Raw genomic sequence first — 18,961 nt, forward strand, 5'->3', positions numbered from 1 at the left:
CGTATTTCTGCGGGTTGGCGGAAGGCATCTGGGTAAACCTGGCCTGTCTGCGCCGGGGTCCTCTCATGCCCGCTCTCCCGCCCTCAGCGAGCCGAGGATGGCCGAAAAATCCCGACTTGAGCCGAAAAGCCGAGTGTGCCGAAAACAGCCAACTTTAGCCGAAGAGCCGAGTGTGGCTGAAAATAGCCGAGTTTACCCGAAGAGGCGAGTGTAGCCGAAAACAGCCGAGTTTGCCCGAAGAGCCGAGTGTGGCCGAAAACAGCCGAGTTTGCCCGAAGAGCCGAGTGTGGCCGAAAACAGCCGAGTTTGCCCGAAGAGCCGAGTGTGGCCGAAAACAGCCGAGTTTGCCCGAAGAGCCGAGTGTGGCCGAAAACAGCCGAGTTTGCCCGAAGAGCCGAGTGTGGCCGAAAACAGCCGAGTTTGCCCGAAGAGCCGAGTGTGGCCGAAAACAGCCGAGTGTACCCGAAGAGCCGAGTGTGGCCGAAAACAGCCGAGTTTGCCCGAAGAGCCGAGTGTGGCCGAAAACAGCCGAGTTTGCCCGAAGAGCCGAGTGTGGCCGAAAACAGCCGAGTTTACCCGAAGAGTCGATGATAGCCGAGTGGAGCCGACACTGGCCGCATTTAGAGAATGTGCTGAATATGACCGAGTTTAGCCGCACCGTGCCAAGTTGGGCCGAAGAGCCGAACTGAAACGAGTTTAGACCAAGAGCCGAACCAAGCCGAATTGAGCCGAGTTTCTTGAAACAGAACCGAAGGACGCCGCAGCGCTCTCCCTGCAGGTCTCCGGGGCACACGGCAGGGGGCGCTGTGCCTGCAGTGCGCCGGGACAGACGGCAGGGAGCGCTGGGGCTGCAGTGCGCCGGCGCACACGGCAGGGGGCGCTGTATAAAGTAAGTATAAAATATCAACTCTCTATAAGAAGGAATAAAAGCTCTATGTCATGTGCAGCAGTAGAAGATTTCAGGCTCCCAGGGAATAAATAGTTTTCTTTAAATCATTTTCGTTTTGGAGGTATTTTTTACTCCCAGGTAGCCTGAAAGTTTCTACTGCTGCTTTTTTACTCTAAAGCTAGAAAGGAAAACCAAAATCAGAAATAGAAAAAAGGGAAGGGAAGGAAAGGAAAGGAATGAGGACCACAAGAGGGAAGGGAAGGGAAGGGAAGGGGTGAAAAGCAGAGTGAAAAAGGAAAAAAGAGTTGGAGCGAAAAAGAGAGGGCATTCGGGAGGAGCGTTGCTGCCTCAGGTCCTTCCCCACCCAGGGGCGAAGGACCCGTTTGATGCCCGGGAGGGACTGCAGCTCCCGGTGGCGGAGGACGGAGCAGTGGCTGTCAGCCCGAGACTACAACACCCGGCACGCACTGCTGCCGGCGAGGCGTGTGACGCAACGGCTGACGCGGCACCGGAGTGGCTGGCGTGCCAGGCGGCCGCGCGTGGCTGTGCGCGGGCAGCTCCCGGCCCCTGTCCCGCGCGGGACGGCGCCGCGGTGGCGACGCCGGAGGGGCGAAACCTCCGTCTGGCCGCCCGCACGGAGCTGAGCAGCGCGGAAGGAGCGTCGGCCCGGTTCTTCGGCCTTACTGAGCGGTAGCGATGGCGGAGGGCGAGGCGGTGCTTTGCTGCCGCGGGCCGGGAGCTGCAGGAGCCGCCCCGGGCGAGCGGCGCCGGGCGCTCCCGCGGTCCCTGTGGGGCGGCTGCCCTCAGGCTGGCGGAGGCGCAGCAGCCCCCGAGCTGCAGCCGTCTCCCGCGGGCTGCTGCCGGTGCTGCGGGCGGAGGCGGCTCCGCCGCGTGTTGGGCGTTGCGAGCAGAGAGCGCTGCGATATCGCCGGAATGACTGGGCTGCTGCCTGCGCTAGTGCTCGAGGCTCTTTCTGCCATGCAAACGGATGGAGCGGCGCTGAGCGGTAAACCCAGAGATGGCTGGGAGAATGCCCAGCGCAGGGAGCAGGCGGGCTGTATCCTTCCGATGGTACAGGTGCGATCTGCAAACTCATCCCCTTCTGCCCCTGCCCTCCCGAGCCCCAGGGAAAGTGCTTTCCAGCATTGTCGGGCTTCTGAAAGACAAAACTTGTGATTTGACACTAGCATCCAGAAAAGGTTTCTGTCTAGATTAGCACATGCCTAAATTGTTCTTGGTTACATCCCATGACCGGTTTTAGGCAGTGACTTTATACTGCTTTTAGGATTTTCTTGTACAAAGGTGAGAAAATAGGCAGGTCTGATAGTGGTTTCACTTTTTTTCTACTTCACGTTCCATGAGATTCTTTTATCCAAGCACTTGTTTTAAAATTGTACTGTAGGCGTTTATGGTTCACTTTTTTTTTCTTTGCAGCACCCGTGACTTTTTTTTTTCTCTAAATCGGGAGTAAATATAGCTGAGTAAAATTACCTTGGTTTTCTTCTTTCTTTTCCAACTGAGTTCTTTTTATTAAAAATCCTATTTGAATATGTAGAAAAAGTGGGTATGTCCTGTAATATATCCTAGCTTTTCTTGTTTACAGGGTACTCAGAAAATATGTCTCTCTTAGAGTCCCACAGAAACGTTCTCAGTGCGATCTCTATCAAGGTATGTATTTACAAATAAGTGATCCCTTTAGATATTTGACTGTGTACCTTTTCCTGTAATTCAGAGCTTTCGTTCCGTGCCTTTTATGATAAACCTATAAAACATGTAAAAATGGTTTTGCACGTCTTAATCGTTGCAGGCAGCACTAAGTGGATTTAGAGCCTGTTCTTGACCAGACAAAGGGAAAAAGTGTGACATTGATGTTGAACTTGTCATTTTTCATTGGACTTGTCTTTAATTATTTAGGAATAGAGAGAACTAGAAAAAGAGAGAAATAGAATTGGTTATTGAGCACTCCTCAAATGCTCACCGTGATTCAGTGCAGAGCCAAAGTGAAGGGTGATGGAACAGAGCTCTGTGCTTTAGAAGGAAATAAATTTAAACCTGACCTCCACACAGTGTCTCACTAACTTCTGTTGTTTTAAAATACAAAATACGTTTAGGAAGTGTTGGAAGTTAGTATTTTGGGAAAGAAATGGCAGTTCCACAGAACATTCCATTTAACAGAGGCTCTCGGAACGATTCATGTTGTAACTGCTGTCACTGCAATTGGTTGGTGGTTCAGCCTTGAAATGTGCACTTGCCCTTCTATAAAGCACTGTTTTGTTTGCCTTTCAGTGCTATGAGTCTTGATAAATTGGAGAAGAGCCCAAGAGAAATTTTTCATCCCTTGATATGAAAGGTAGGAAGTGACTTTTTTTGGTTTGGTTCTTTTTCTTTATTGTTTTCTGGAAATAAAAGTAATTAAGTATAGGTATGACTGGTTTGTTTCTTCCAGTAGCAGGTGATAATAATAGTAGTAGTAATAGTAAAAATAATAATAGAAATAATAATAATAGTAACATAATAGTACTTAAACTGTCTTTATCCATTGCACTGGCCATTTCAAATCAAAACTTGTAAACACAAATCAAACCATCATCCTTGTAGAATCTTTCACAGCAGTGGGCTAAAGATCCTGGTTTTGTTGACAGGATTTATCGGTTCTGGAAGAACAAGAGGGAAGTACAAGCCTAACTACTTCTAGCTCACAGACCCGCCCAGTGAATACAGCTTTGTATTTTGATGGGCTTGTGATGACTTTGAAATCAATTGCTCATTACAGTAAAAAAAAAAAATAATGTTTTTTTGAACGTGACAGCAGAAATAACTTTCAGTACCAACTTAATAATAATAGATCGCCAATTTAAGTTAAAAATTCATGCTATACTATCAAAATTTAAAGGTAAAATATTATGTATTAGGTGATGGTATAAAGTGTATGTTCTAATGTGTAGGATGTATGCAAAGATACATACATACCTGAAAGTCCTTAGAGGAAACAAATTTTTATGTCTGCTGTTTGACTGTTTGTCATACAATATTTGGTTTTATTTCCCAGGGATCGGTGAATTTTAACTTTGGAGTCCTCTATGCTAAGGATGCTCGGCTTACAGATGATGAAATGTTCAGTAATGGTGAGTTTTTCACCTTCTCTTTAATTGCTATGCTGATCTGAATAAGAAAAAAACAAAAGCAAGAGAAAAAAAAAGGATGGTTTATTATTTTTGTACGCTGTTATGTTTGTTTCCTCAGTATTTGCTGCAGCTCTGCTTACCCAAACTTTGGGTTCCTTCTGTCCCACTGGGAGTCGCCCGATTTGGTTGCATCTGGTGAAATTCACCCTGAGACCTTAGAGAACCAGCTCAAATTACGTGAGAGCCATTTGCAGTTCTCTGCAGACACCTGGAGAATGGGTGATGCTTCTGAGGATCTGGCAAGTGTACTTCTATCAAAACTCAGTCTGTGAAATTTCTGGGGAAAACCCTTCTGTGTACCGAAGGGTTCAAACTCTGGTGAGGATCCAGTTATCAGGTGCTCACCTGCATGGTTCCAGCTCTTAAAGTGAACACTTGTACTCTTGCCCTGTAGTTTATATCAATTGTATTTTTGTTATTTTGCAAGATTTCACGGCTTTGCAAAATACTGTGCATTTGACTCTTTGGAACCTGTCAGATCGTTCTTTGGTGCAGCACCACCTCATGGGACACTTGGCTGCTGTCCTGAAGGGGTTGGTCGTAAATCCTGGAGGGTTTATAAGTCTTCTGTCCCCAGGGAGGTATCGTGCTTTGTTTGCTTTTGTTCTGTTAGTTAGGCACTGGTTTTCATTGGAAGTATGAATTTCAAACTACCCTGTTCTTTTTTTAACTGTTTTCCTGGTTCTCTCCCTACGGCAGGGAAAGACTCTCGTGTCCTTGTCGTCAGGCTCGGTGCTGTCCAAAAAGATACAGAGACTAAAACAATCATAAGAAGCAAAATATGACTGCAGGGAAAACAAGCTGGAGAGAACAAAAGGTGATATTGTTATCCTTACCCTCTATTAGAAACATCCACTGTGCTTTGATGTGGTAGCTGCCAGGGGCTTGTTAGCTCTTTGTAGGCAGGTGTGGGTGTTCACTTGTAGGTTTTTTCTCTGGACAAGTCAATTCAATCTTTGCTAAGCTTATATTTGCAGGTTACTCTCTAGCACAGTCCAGCATGACATTTTTGAATGTTGTAAAAATACCATGTTACTTGGAAATTGCTAATGATGAGAAGCCTTAGGGAAAAAAGAAGATTTCAGGGTTGGAAGATGTGAGAAGAATTTTGTGGGGATGTGAGACTGAAATAAAGCGCACTTGAAGCTGGACTGGCACGCTGGCAGATCCCCTATTAAAGAGTAGTGCTTAAATTAGCCTGGGGGTTGCCCATTGTTTCTGTAGAAATCAATGTTTCCTGGTCTTCAGAAGTAAGCTGCTTTGAAAAGCTGGAAGGTGCAGTATACTGACAATCCCCGTGCTTTGGATTAAAAGCAGATTTCAGAAGGGTGACAGGCTTTTGTCTTTTCCTAGACGTCGATGTAATCCTATCGAGGAGTTTTTAATTCTGTGTTGCCATGTCATCCCTCAGAGCCCTGTCGTACTAATCGTCATACAGATACAAAACAAAACATCAGACCCTGTCCCAGCCACTTAGAGCCCAGAACACGATTTCCTCAGGCTGCCATTTGTGTGCCATCGGTACTCACCACGGAAGCGAGCCGGGGATGTTGCAGCTGTTGGGAACAAACCGCTTCTCGTCACACAGAAATGGAATTCGGACGACGCCTCGGCCAGCCCCTCTCTGCCGTCGTCTCCTGAATCTGCAGCAGAGCAGTTCCAGTCCATCTGGGTACGTGTAATCCAGCTCCTGACGATCTGAGCACACGGAGCAGCGCTCAGCTGCTGTGGGGGGCTCAGGGAAGGCAGAGTGTGCATTGTCATCTTCCTGAACCTACAGACAAATCAAAGTGAGAAGCCACAGGGTGGAAATCACTCGCATATATGCTAAATAAAACTTGCAGATTTATTTAAGAATTGTTTCTGCTTGTTCTTTTTTGTGCTTCTGTGCTTAGAAAACATCCCTATACAATCAGTTCAATTCATCAGTTGAACCTTTGTTTGCAGACCCTCACTGAGCAGAATTTGTTGCAGACTCAGTGCACGCTGCGCTGGAGTGTGAGGAGCTCAGTGCACTGCCGGGAGTGTGAGGAGCTCATGTGTGCTACTTTTTGCTTTAGGACGCTCTAAGGTATTTATTCCTTTTGGGATACATGATGAGAATTCCCAAGAGAGGTAGTTATAAGGTATGACATCGGGAAAAAAGCCTGTGTGGTTGGAATGTTGTTGCTGTCAAAAGTTAATTCTTTCTTAGCCAGTAGTTAGCTTTTTGCTTTATTTTTGTGGTAGCAGTATTTTATTGTTTAAAAAATTGCTTCAAAATAACTTCGGTGGCTGGCCATCGGTACCTTGTTCAGATTTGCCTATTTGCTTGTAGCTAAAAAGTTCACATCTTGTTTATCATTCTATTTTAGAAACTGTTGCCCAGCCAACTAATAACTGAATATCTATCTGTCTGGGACACGGGGAGAGGATTTAGGTAATGTCTTTGTTTCCAGAAAAAAGTTCCTGTGTAGTTTCTAAATAGAGGAGAGGGGGGTGAAGACTCGGGGCTCTGATGCCATTGGGGCACCCCAAGGTCCCCAGGAGAGGGAGCCCCACTGGGGTGCAGGAGCAGGTGTGTTCTCATGTAATATAGAACAAATTATAAATATAAATAGGAAAATTATAAATGTAAAATATTTTTTAAATAGTTAAATAAAGCGGGGGTTTATTTGTCAATAGGCAGTGTTTTGATTATCCAAATTATAAGTACAAATCATATAAAGGTAGAAATCTAAGTATAGATATATGTCATAAATACATATAAAGTTTAAAAACAGAAGAAAAAATTAGTTGTAGCAGTAGATATGATACATAATACGAATAATAATAATTTAAATACATTTCTAGAATTTTAAATATATTAGATCTAATTATTAATATAATGCATCAAAAGAAACTATAAATATGAATGTGAATATTATTATAGAAAGTATAAAAATATTTCAATCTCGTTTAAAAGAAGGTGGATTTTTGTATTTATTTGGTTAGCGACGAGGTTTTTATTTTGAATAATAGAAGTATTATAGAAGTATAAATCTAAATATAGAAATATACAATCTATAGAGAAAGATATTTGTAAAAACACGAGCGAACGACGCCTCCTTCGGCCGAATGGAACGAGCTCAGCCGAAGCAAGGCGAGACCGGCCGAACCTGACGGCCTCGAGCGAACCGAGGCCAGGCTTGCGAGGCTGCCTGAACGGAGCCGAGCTCAGGCGAACCGAGCCCGCTGCTCTCGTGCGCGCTAATTAGCGCGAGTGCGGTCACCGCCTAATGAGCCCCTGTGCCGCCCCGCGCTCCCGGTCGTGTCCGTGCGATGGGCGGGCCGCCCGCGGGACGCGGCAGCAGGAGAGCCCCGAGCCGGGCGCGTTTAACGTGAGGCGGCGCCGCTTGCCCGCCCTCAGGGAGCCGACCCGAGCCGAGGCGCGCCGAACGCATGGAGAGCGGCTCCGAGTTCGGCCGAAGCGAGCCGAGCACACTGAGCGACTCCGAGTTCGGCCGAAGCGAGCCGAGGCGCGCCGAAGAGGCGAATGCAGCCGAATGCGGCCGAAGAGAGCCGAGTTTAGCCACAGAGCCGATTCGAGCCGAGTGTCTCCGGAGCGAGCCGAGCTCCGCCGAGCGCAGCATCCCGGGCAGGGCGAGGCGCCGGGCCGGGCTCGGGGTGCAGCCGGGGCTCTGTGAGGCTTCCCCGCCTGTCCCTCTCTCTACCCCTCCTTCCTTCTCAACGTATTCGCCTTCTCTCGCTCCCTTTCCCCCATTCTCTCTCCCCCCACAAGCCCGGCTCCTACCTGTCCTGTCCCTAGCCCGCTACTCCCTTCTGTTCCCCCTGTCTCCGTCCTCTGTCCACCCTCCCTCCTCCACCCTCCCTCTTCCCCCTTCCCGGGTTTCCCTTCCCGTGCAGCTTTCCTCCACAGCCCGACCCCCTCGCCGCCCTTTCTCATGCCCTGCTCTCTTCCCGTGCCCCCTTTCCGTCTTCGCCGCGCAGCCGCGGGGCTCGGGGCGCCGGAGAATAAAGGCCCGAGGGCCGGAGCCCGGCGTCCCTCGGCCCTTGCAGGAGTCCCTGCACGGGGCCGGAGGCTCTCGGCGGATCCCCCCGTGCCGGTCAAATGCCCCGCCGGACAGCGCCGGAGCTGCGGCTTTCCCGGCACGGCGCCGAGAGCGGCCCCCGCTCTGTGCCGCGCCGTGCCCGCCGTCTGTGCCGCTCCCTCTCGCTGCCCCTGGCCCGGGACAGCGAGGCTGGGGAGGAACCTCGGCCCTTCTGGGAGCCGCCCCGCTTTCTTGTTGCAGCAGAATCCCTTTCTGCGGGGATGGACGTGTGCAAAGGGCTTGGAGGAAGCGCTGCGCTGCTGTCCGGGGCAGTCGGACTCGTTCTGTGCCTTCTTTGGGGCTCAGGGAAAGGGGGTGAAGACTCGGGGCTCTGATGCCGTTCGGGCACCCCGCGGTCCCCAGGAGCGGGAGCCCCACTGCGGTGCAGGAGCAGGCGGGGGGCGGGCGAGGGTCGTCACGCTGGGGGCCGTGCCCCAGAGGGACCCAAAGCTGCCACCAAATTCAGGGAGGGGTGGGTGTAGAATGCTAAAACCTGTCAAGGTATTCGTTTTTATAGGTCTTGGTAAAGAATAGGAATTTGTCTCTAAATTCATCTGGGGAGAAACCCTCTCTATCCACTCATTGTTTACAGGAATGCAGAAAACTCCGAGTGGAGATGGGTAGCAGTTTTGAAGATACTGCCCTAGCGTTTTTATCTAGGAATGGACCGAGCTGTGCCCCGAAACCATCAGAACAGCTGCAGGAGGCAATAGAAAGGGCTCTCTGGCACCTTCTGCCTCCGTTCTCTGCCAGTCCCCAAATCGTGTCGCAGTCCCGGAAGAGGCGCTTGTCATCCAGAGTGTGTCATGGTTTGAGCCTGGCACAGAGCCAGTGCCCCCCATGAAAATGCCTCACCCTGGTGTCTGCTGTGAGATGTGACCAGGAATAAGCAAAACAGGCTCTAACTTAAACATAAAGACCACTTTATTACTTAAACTACAGGAAAATAGGGAGGGACTATAAGGAAAAAAAAAAAAAGAAAAGAATTGAAAACCTTACAAAAAAACCATTTTCCTCCTCCCCCACCACCTGACTTTCCCAATCCGATACATTCTCCCAAAACAACTGCCCAGCCCGGCACGACACTTTAGTATACTCAAACATCAGTTCATGAAGAGGAAAGGAGTCCTTCTCGTTCCATAGGCTTCTCCTGCAAGCACACTGAAACCTCGTGTGCTTCTCTGTTACTTCGGCACCGCCCGGAAGAAAAAAAGTCCTTCTGCCGCTTGTAACATCGTCCTTCCATGCCCAGTGCTCTCACCACTGACGGCATGGACCAGAGCTGCTTTTAGGGTTGTCTTTCAAGGATGCCTTGTCTCACTCCAAAAAGGCACAGTCTCTGCTTTTGGGACATCTGTCCCCCCCATATTTTTCCAACCCCCTGGGGCCGGGGGGTCCTCACGAAGAACCTTCCTGGTTTTGAGGCACTGCCTCCCCCTAAATGCAGTCTGTGTCACAGGAACAACTGAGTCCATAGCCACGAGAAAAGTCCAGCCAAAAGGCCACTCCAAATCATCTCTCCCCATCCAATCATCTCCACAATTTTCCGGGCCAGGTCCTTATCTTATCTCATCTCTCATCTCCCTTCTTATTCAGCTTCGAGGAGGATTAGCATTTTTGCAAGGCCCCAATCATGCAAGAAAGGGTTAAAAGTTTTCAGTCTCTGTCTGTCCTGGGACGAGATGATACTCCCACACGTGCTGCTGCTGCGGCCGGCCGGGCTCCCTCCCCCCTTCTCCTCCTGGCTGGCTGCCATCACATTCGGTGCCGCCGGCTCTCTCTCTCTCTCTCTCTCTTTTTCTTGGGGGGGGGGGGGGCTGGCTGCCCGATTGTCTCGATGTCTCTTGGGGCTCCCCCACCCTTCCATCCTTGAAAGCCCCCTCAACCCCCACCTCTGTCCAGGCCCCAGGCCTCCCGCATGGCGGCCCCTCCCCCGCCCAGCAGCAGCGGGCCGGGGGGGGGAAGAGATCTGACCTCTTCGCCCGACGATGTCCAAAAGAGGAAGTGCCAGGGCAGTGCCTTGCTTTTAACCCCTGTGTATTCTCGGAGGTGTGTCCAAACCCCACTGGCCACACCGGACGCCAGTCTCAAACCCAAAACCTTCATTGGTTTGACCACAGCTTCCCAGAATTCCCACTCCTTCCTGGTCAAACCATGACAGAGTGCCAAATAAAGACCTGTAAATTCCCAGCTCTGCCTTGTGTTTCATGTGTTTTTTTTACTTCATATTTATGTCATTACAGAAAGCAAGGAAAGAAGAAATGTGACTGGTTCCCACTATTGCTGTGTGAAGGCTTTTTTAAAAGGCTGGTGTATTTGTATTCTCTTTCTCCACTCCAAGCTTGACTTTTCCCGTTTTTCGACGTCTGCTGCATTGGGTGTCCCAAGGGGTCTTAGGAGTGGCGCTGATCCTGCTTTTTCTGAGGGTTAATCAAAGTGTGCTACCAGAATGATAGTTTTCTGCACTGGAAAGCTTTCCCTCAATGCCATCAGTGCACGTACGTGTTTGAATTGTGGAACCAGACGGACTAAGGAAAGCCAAGGCCCGTAGCAGATTTCTGTTTGCTCTGTGTCTGTGAGAAGCGGGCTGTGTGCTGGACAGGGAGAGGCGCTGTTGGAGTGGCATCGGCGCCAGGTGTGAGCTGTGAGGATGATGAGGGGCTCGGAGCAGCCCAGGTATGAGTGTGAGGATGATGAGGGGCTCGGAGCAGCCCAGGTGTGAGTGTGAGGATGATGGGGCTCGGAGCAGCCCAGGTGTGAGGATGATGAGGGCTCGGAGCAGCCCAGGTGTGAGCTGTGAGGATGATGAGGGGGTGGCTCTTGCCCCAGGCGGTTTTAACGGGGGGAGAGTTTGCCTCTGTACATTTTTGCATGGAGCTGCTGAGTGGAGGGGTTTATGGGGCGCTCCCGGCGCTGTCTCACGGAAGGACTGCGAGAGCTTCTCCCAGGGTCGGGGGGAACACCCGGATTCGCGCTTGGATACGTCCAAGCATTGCTTAAAGGAGGTGCCAAGGGACGAATCTTTGTGCCGGGGAGCAGCAGCCGAACAGGTGAGCCCGTGTGGGTTTGGAGCGGGGAATTTTGTCCTTCCCCTTTGCAATTTCATCTTGCCAGTCCCTCCCCGCTTCCCCAGGAGCAGAAATGGAGCTTATGAGGACGAAAGGGATTAAGGAGAAGGAAGCAGCTCCTCTTCTTTTCTTGTCTGCGTTTGAACTGAGGGGATCCCTCTTCACTTGTGGTTTTAAGGGCGTTGATTGCAGGAAAAGCTGCCTTTTCCAGGCTGTTGGGGGTATCCCGGGGGTGACAGGGAATCCCTGCGTTCTATTTGAAGGGGAATGGGAAAAGTATTCTTGTGGTGTTATGGGTTTGGTTTGAAGGCAGCCACCCCATTTTCATCACCTTAGGGTTGAAATGGAGGGGGCAGCCGTGGTGTCCCTCATTTTCAAGGGTTTGAATGGAGGTGGAAATGGCCCTTTGCCATCAGTCGAAGGCTTTCATTTGAGGAGCGCCCCTTCTTTTGTGCTCTCGTAGGAGACGAACGTGAAGGGGAGAGGACACTTCTTTGCCTTTGTTGAAGGGAGGCGAGCCCCGCCTGCGGCATCAGTTTCGGGCTTCGGTTGCGGGAAGCTGCAGCTGTGGCAGCGTTTGCAGGGCTGCAATGGGGCCGTGCCGCTGCATGGGAGGGCGCTTGTGGTGGCCGCGGCCCGGGCCGGAACGTTGCCGCTCGGGAGCGGCGCTGGCACGGCCTGGGCAGCTGCCGGGGCGCACGGGGGATTTGGCGCGGCCGGGCCGGCCAAGGGCGGTGGTGGCGGAGCCGCGCCGGTGCGAGCCGAGGGGAGCCGCGCCGGGCCGGCCAAGGGCGGCAGAGGCGGCGCGGGCGCTGCTGCGGCGGCCCGGGCGGTGCCGGCCGCTCCGGCCGCTCCGGGCGCGGGGCTCGGGCGCCGCCGCCACCCCCGGGCCCGGTGCCGGCCCCGCCGGGCAGGGGCAGCGGGCGCAGCTCTCCGGGCCGGCGCCGGCCCCGCGTGCCGGAGGAGCCGCCGGAGGAGCCGCTCTCCTGGCGGGAGCCGCGCTTCGTCCGGGGCCGGCAGCGAGCGCGGGCTTCGGCTGCTCGCAGTGCTGGGGCGGTGCCGCGGTTCGGAGGCGCTTTGTCGGCATTGATTGCATCGCTGTGCTCGGTTTGAAGCGGGTGTACGCTAAGGGCTACGGTGTTCTTCCTGAGTGGTGCGGTTCTCGGTGCCGGTGGGGATGATAAAGGTTCGTTTCGGATTGGGTTTCGTAGTCGGATATGTTTTTTTTTGCCGGGGTATTATGTTTAGAAAGGCGCGCAATGGTTTTTACGGGTCGTAGCGCGAAGCAGCGGTTCGGATTTTAATTCTGTTGAGGTGGCTTTTATTGGCGTGAGCGGGTAGTGTTTGTTTCGGTGGGCTTTTGAGGTAGCGTCGTGTCGTTCATAGCAGCGAGTTTTTAATCTCGCGAATTGCCTGTGTGTTTATCGTCTTCCAGGGCTTTTATTTATTTGGTTGGTTTGATTGTAGTGTATGTTTTATGGTTGCGGGTAATATGGGAGACATTGTTTATGGTTACGTTTGTCTTTAGGCTTTGTGTTTATTTCTAGGTGTTATTTTTAATTTGATAGCGTGAGACACTATGGGTTTATTCAGTTAGGTATAAATTTTTTGTTGGAAATGAAAGTTTATTCGGTTTTGGGGCTATTTTTGTTGTTGTGTTTTTTTTTTTTTTTTGATTGTTTTTTGCTGTTGTTCTTTCATGTATTTGATTGTTGTTCATCGGGTTTTTTTTGGGAATATGGGTATTTATATGGTGGATCTTTTCAAGTAGTATTGAGTAGTTGTTTTCTTAGTTTTTAGTCCTTGAGATTTTTTCTATTTCGTTAAGTAGTTCGTCTGTTATATTTACAGAGGATTGGTCATTCTTTGAGTTAGTGTAGAGGTAGAATTTTGTTTATTTTTTTTTAGTAACCTTCTGGGTCAGTGGCACTGTTTGGGGTTTAGTAGGTTGGTTTGATTTCTTTTTTTAGTAGTTGTTGTAATTTGCTGTGCGTGTTTCTATAGGGTTTTCTTTTATCTTGGTTCCATTTTTCTGATATGATGAGAATTTGTTATTGAAAAGAGTGTTTTGTGGTTTTTTGGCTGGCAGATTTTTGGCTGTTGGAGGTATCTTGATGTTTTTCGAAGATATTGCTAGCAATTCAATGCTCTTTGTATTGTAATTTTATTTAGGAATTGGATTTCTAATGTAATATTATAACTACATTTAAACAAAACAGATGTGTGGAAATGGGAATAAACCTCTCTTGTTTTTATATATTTGATCTTTTTTTAAAATTTTACTTGTAACATAAGTTATTATATATTACAATAAGATATTATCTTTTTTAATTAGAGTATTGTGTATATTTATAGATATGTAGATAGAGAATATAAATATAGACACAACCCAACTCAAATATAAATATAGAGATGTGTTTCAAATATATGCAGGTATACATAAAATTTTTAAATAATTGTAAATATAAAATAACATCAATTGATACTACGCATAATAAAAGTAATACTGTATATATCTTATTTAGTATGTTATAGGAAATAGATATAAAATAGATATATCAATTGATGTACTATACTTATAAAACAAATTATAGATATGATAATTATAATTATAAAAGTATTTATCAAGTAGTTGAAAATAAAGGATGGTTTTGTTTTTCATTTGGCAAAAGCAGGGGTTTTAGTATAAAAATTATAAATACAAATAATATAAAGATAGAAGTCTAAGTATATAAATATATCATAAATAGCTAAAGATTAATATAAAAATTAAAAATAAAGGAAAAAACAAGGTTTAGCAGTAGATATGATACGTAATTTAAAAAATAATTTATCTCTATTATTTGAACAGGATACATATTATATATATTTTAAATATAATGCATCAATATAAACTAGAAATATAAATGTGTATATAGTCATGCAAGCTCTAAATATAACAATATTTCAGTATAGTTTAAAAGAAGGGTTTTCTGGTATTTTTTTAGTTAGAATTGGATTTTTTTTAAATAATAAAAGTGTTTTAGAAATGTAGTTTTAAACTATAGAAGAACTATATAAGAACTATACAATTAATAGAGAAAGGTATTTATAAAAACACAGAGAAATACATATAAACAATAGGAATAGACAGAATATATTGTATAAATTACATGCTACATCAATGTTCACTATAAATATGCGTGTGACTATAAATATGAAAAATAGAAATAAAACTTTTATTTAAACATGGCTTTAAATCAAGGGGGCTTGTTTGGCTCTTGCTGGATAAGAGGCAGGTTTCTGGCATTTATTTCAGAGCAGTTTTTGTCTGGGGTCGCCCCTGTTCTTTTTTGCCGCCGTCGCTGCCCGCAACCCCAAGGCGCGCTGCGCCCCCGTCTGGGGCGGGCAGCAGTGCTGCCGCCTTGTGGGCAGAGCGCGGTACTGCAGCCGTGAGCCGACAGGCAGCCGAGAGGCCGCCATGTTGGGAGTGGCGTGTCGCGGGTGTCTCGGACTCGCTTGACCTTCTCGAGATGGCGGCCAAAAAGGCGGGAAAATAGCACACCCCGGTAAGTCTGCCGCCCTGTGGCCACAGAGCGGTACTGCACCCCTCGAGCCATCGCCCTGCCTCTCGCCGCTGGGTGCCGGGGGCGGCGGAAGGACGCGGCTGCCGAGCGAAGGAAGTGCGAGGGGCGGGAGCGAGCAGCATCGGAACAGGGCTGCAGTCCCCGAAACCGCGCCCGCCCCGCTCCAGGCGCTGGGAGCGACCGCGGGCCGGACAATCCTGGCGGGGCGGCCCCGGGCAGGCGGCGCAGGAGGCGGAGCGGGGCCGTGGCTCTCCCCGCCGTCGCTGCCGGCAGCTTTGGAAGGTCGGGCCGGGCGCCCATCCCGTCCCGCCGGCTCCCGGTCTCTGTAAACTCCTCTCTGGCTTCGCAGGTCCGTGCTGGAGAGTGGGAGAAAGGGCCCTGCTGGTTGCCGTGTCCTCGATGGGCAGCGAGCTCTGACCTTGGCCGGATGGGCTGCTGAGTAATGGAACAATGGGGATGCGCTTTTATGTATTTAGTAACCTTTACAGATTTCTCCCCCTGCTTCAGGTGAGCGTGCATCATTGCAGGCTTGGGATTGAGTGAAATGCGCTGAGGAAACCAGCTCTGGGGAGGGAGGGAGGGAGGGAAATCCTCTCCTAACATTTTCCAGTTCTTCTGTCAAACTCATCACAGCAGGACGGCGTGAAGACTGAAAGCGTAAGAAGATGTGGAGGGAAAGAGAGAATCTGACAGGAGCATCGAACGCACGAGTGCACGAATTTTGCTTTTGGCTTGGATTTAAACTCAGAAGTTGTAAGGAATTTAGGAATGAGAAGGGACATTTCAGAAGGAGAAGAAGGAGTTGTTGTTACAGTCCTGGCAAAATCTCTTGTTCTAGCTAATAAAAGAAGTTAGTTTAAATAAAAAAAATTTAAAATGTGGAGGTTTTTGCCTTGACTATTATATTCATTGGTGGTATATGGTGTGTTGTTTTATTTCTTGGTATTATTAACTCTGTGTAAATTGTTTTTTGAGTGAAGCTAACTTTCTGGATGGGTTGGTTTGTATTTGAGGTAGGTTTTAATAGGTTTCTTTCATAGACTTCTCATAGGTATTACTGGGATTTTGGTATTGTTTACTGTATGTATAAACATACAGATTTGATAGGGCCAGCTGGGCTGCTGGAGTTTTGGGTGTGAATTTATTAGATGGCTTTGGTTAAATACAGAATAATTATGTAAGTTAACAGCAAATGACCCAATTTATCCAGCTATGCTACCTAAACACAAAGTTTTATGTCTTACCAGTTTTCTGTTCTTCTGCTCCAAGTAGCTGTTGCAAAAAAGAAAGCACTGTTATTTTTGTGAAGAGTTTTCTTCTATAACAAGCCCTTTACTCCCCTTGAATCTGAGTCTAAGAGGCCAAACAGCTGCAGCTGTTCTGAGGGCTTTTACACCTGGGAGGATTTGCCCCCTCCCTTTTCCTGGGTGCCATGGGAACGAGAGGCGGGCACCATCGGGGGTATATTAACCCCAGCCTTGGCTGAGGGGCTTCATTCCCTCTCTGGGATGTGCTGGGGTAGGAGTTCTCCTCTCATTTCAGTGAAAAGGCTCTTTCAGCTCATCTCAGCTTGTTTCCAGCAGGTGTTTCTGGGCATCTAAAGCAGCAGAGGCTTGGAAGAGACTGTGAAGAAGACAGCATGGAATTCAGGGAGTATGTAGGTTCACAATTGTGGGTTTTGTGTTTAGGGGTGTTAAAGCACCTTTGTAATTTCTGGTTTTGTTCTTGTTTTGTTTTTTATGGTTTTTAGGAGGAGCACGCCTTTCAGAGATTCCAGGTTGTGTCAAGCACAACACTTTTTGCAGCAGATTGATTGTGTCACAGGAGGGATCTGCCCAGTGTCAAGGATGATGTTTGAGATTGAGGCTTCAGGTGAGTTGAGGATTGTGAGTGGGAGAGGGAGGGTGAGCAGGTATCCAGTTAGGAGTTCTTGGGAGGGGGTTTGCAGGCAGCAGGGTGAGAAAGGGTGTTTATTTGTTTATTTGAGGCCCCCCCCCCACAAGGCTTCTAGCAGAGGCATTCCCATGTCTTAGAGCACACAGAGTCATCCACTGCACTCACAGGAATGCCATTTAACTTTGCCTTTCTCTAAGCCAGGTGCCAGCCCTAATAAAGGCCACAGCCTTGGAATCAGGATGAAGCTGGAGCCTGAGGGAGCCAGGCACACTCAGGAGAGGGCAAGTAGCTGACTGGCTGGGATTTGGCCCACATAACTCTGGACTCATTCTTTGGTTTTGGTTTTCTTTATTGTAGCTGACCGAGAGGCTCACAGGCCATCACGAGGCTCTCTGAAGCAGACTCATTTCAGGTGCAACGTGGATTCCCATCACCGATCGTCCAAAAGATAAGTTGGGAGCCACGGCCTGGAGATGGGGGCGTAGCAGGTTGGGAGTTCTTGGGACAGATTTAAAAATTAGCGGAGGGAAAAGCAACCTTCTCCAAGGGCCTCTTAGGACAGCTAAAGGGAGAGGCTCTACTTTTGATGGCAGCTTTCAGGCGGGCAGTGCAGAACAGCTCTGGTTTGTGTCGTGGTTTCCGGTGTGCCGTGTTCCCTAGTGTGTCTTTGGGGTCCCTTTTGCCTTCTTCCCTCGAGGCCCTCACCACAAGCGTGATGTGTGGTGTTTGATGTCCCCCTGTTTGTCACGTTCTGTGTCACGGGTGTCTGCACACATATGGGTGCCAGAGCTGTTCTGCCCTGCCGCATGGCCAGCTGCAATGGGACAAGCCCTGGGGAGTGTAAATTTGTAATGGGGGCTGTACTTGGGCTCTAGATGCTATTCCTAGATGGACCTAAGGTGTTTACAGCTTGTGAGTTATCCTGGTGGTGTTTGACACATGTTCTAACTTTCTTTCAGGTGCAGATGCATTGCATCCATGGCAGAGGGTCAGAGTTAGCAGGTGCCGGGCCTTCCTAGGAGCAGGGTGAGTAGCAGACTGGTGGGGTTTTGGCCGATGGGGTGCCAAGATCAGGCACTGATGTTTGGTTCTCTTTAATCTAGCTGTCTGAGAGACACCAGCCCGGTGACAGCAGGACCTTCCCAGCTGACGAGGTGGCCTTTCTTTGCACCTGACACGGACTGGCATCGCCAGATGTCTGAGAGATAAGTAGAGGGCCATGACCCACAGAGGGGATGAAGGCAGAGGGTGCTGGTTTGGGAATTACTGGGAGGGGTTTTTGAGTCCAGTTTGGCGGTGGGGGGGTGTCCATGAAGTGGCCCCTTAGGCCCCATGAAAGCCAAGTCTCACTTTTGATCTCAGTGCTGAGGTGTTCAGGGCAGAGCAGTCCCGGTGTGTCTGGTGTCACTTGTCTGCTGTGCATTATGTGTTGTTTGTGTATCTCCTGTCTTTTACCTTAGCACTTTGAGGGGCCTGTCAGAAACCTTGGCATCATTGTTAGCATCTGTGATCTCTGCATTCCTTGGCCTGGCACCCAGGCCAGAGATGCAATTCTGATACCTGTCTGAGCTCCCCAGTCAAAAGTTCTCTCTTTGGAAGCATCCAGTCAGATGTCTTGTCAGGTCTTGTTCTGAGCTGTACGGACAGCTGTGCCCCACCTGGATCCATTATGGTGGATTAGGGCTTGAAAGAATGTGAGGGCAGGCAGAGGATTCTGACCATAGGATTCCTAGGCATCCATCTTTACTCTTCTTGGAATCAATCATTCAGTTAGCATCTTCTTCCTCCAGTGTTCTCTGAGCCTCATCAGCTCACCGTCAGTTTGAACTGAGTCATCTCCTTTTGCATGCTCTCAGTCCTTGCAGCCATTTTCCTTGCCAAGAGATTTCTGTTCCTGTTGTGTCCCCGTTGTGTGTCCTGTCCTGTCTGTCCTGTGTCACGGGTGTCAGCACACATTTGTGCCGGGGCTGCTCTGCCCTGCCGCATAGCCTGGTGCGATAGGAGAGGGCCCGGGGACTTGGAATGTGTAATGTGGGGTGTAGTTGGCCTCTAGATGGGATTTGTAGATGGACACAGGATATCTGGAGCTCTTAAGTTGTCCTGCAACAGTGTGACTCTTGTCCTAACGTTTTTTTCAGATTCAGATGAATGAAATCAGTGCCAGAGGGCCCCATCCCGTGTGAGGGGATTCCCCCGAGCAGGTGAGGCCCCATTTGTCTGTGGAGCAGAAGTGTACATGGTGACTCTGTTAGAGCTCTGTTCTTTGGCTTTCTTTTTCGGAAGTGAA

General features: G+C 49.0%; 2 long non-coding RNA genes across 3 annotated transcripts; both read left to right on the top strand.

The window, feature by feature from the left end:
* Positions 1–44: 44 nt before the first annotated feature.
* Positions 45–4,014, top strand: LOC141727162 (uncharacterized). Its single transcript, XR_012578211.1, has 4 exons — positions 45–889; positions 2,493–2,557; positions 3,176–3,239; positions 3,939–4,014. It is a non-coding gene; the product is annotated as an uncharacterized LOC141727162 (long non-coding RNA).
* Positions 4,015–16,475: 12,461 nt separating this feature from the next.
* LOC141727080 (uncharacterized) lies at positions 16,476–18,961 on the top strand. 2 transcript variants are annotated; one of them, XR_012578107.1, is made up of 4 exons: positions 16,476–16,650; positions 16,872–16,955; positions 17,032–17,700; positions 17,778–18,961. It is a non-coding gene; the product is annotated as an uncharacterized LOC141727080 (long non-coding RNA). The 2 variants fall into 2 exon arrangements; XR_012578106.1 differs by having other exon boundaries at positions 16,876–16,955.

Source organism: Zonotrichia albicollis, chromosome Z (assembly GCF_047830755.1).
Source record: "Zonotrichia albicollis isolate bZonAlb1 chromosome Z, bZonAlb1.hap1, whole genome shotgun sequence".
In the NCBI taxonomy this organism is placed as follows: Eukaryota; Metazoa; Chordata; class Aves; order Passeriformes; family Passerellidae; genus Zonotrichia; species Zonotrichia albicollis.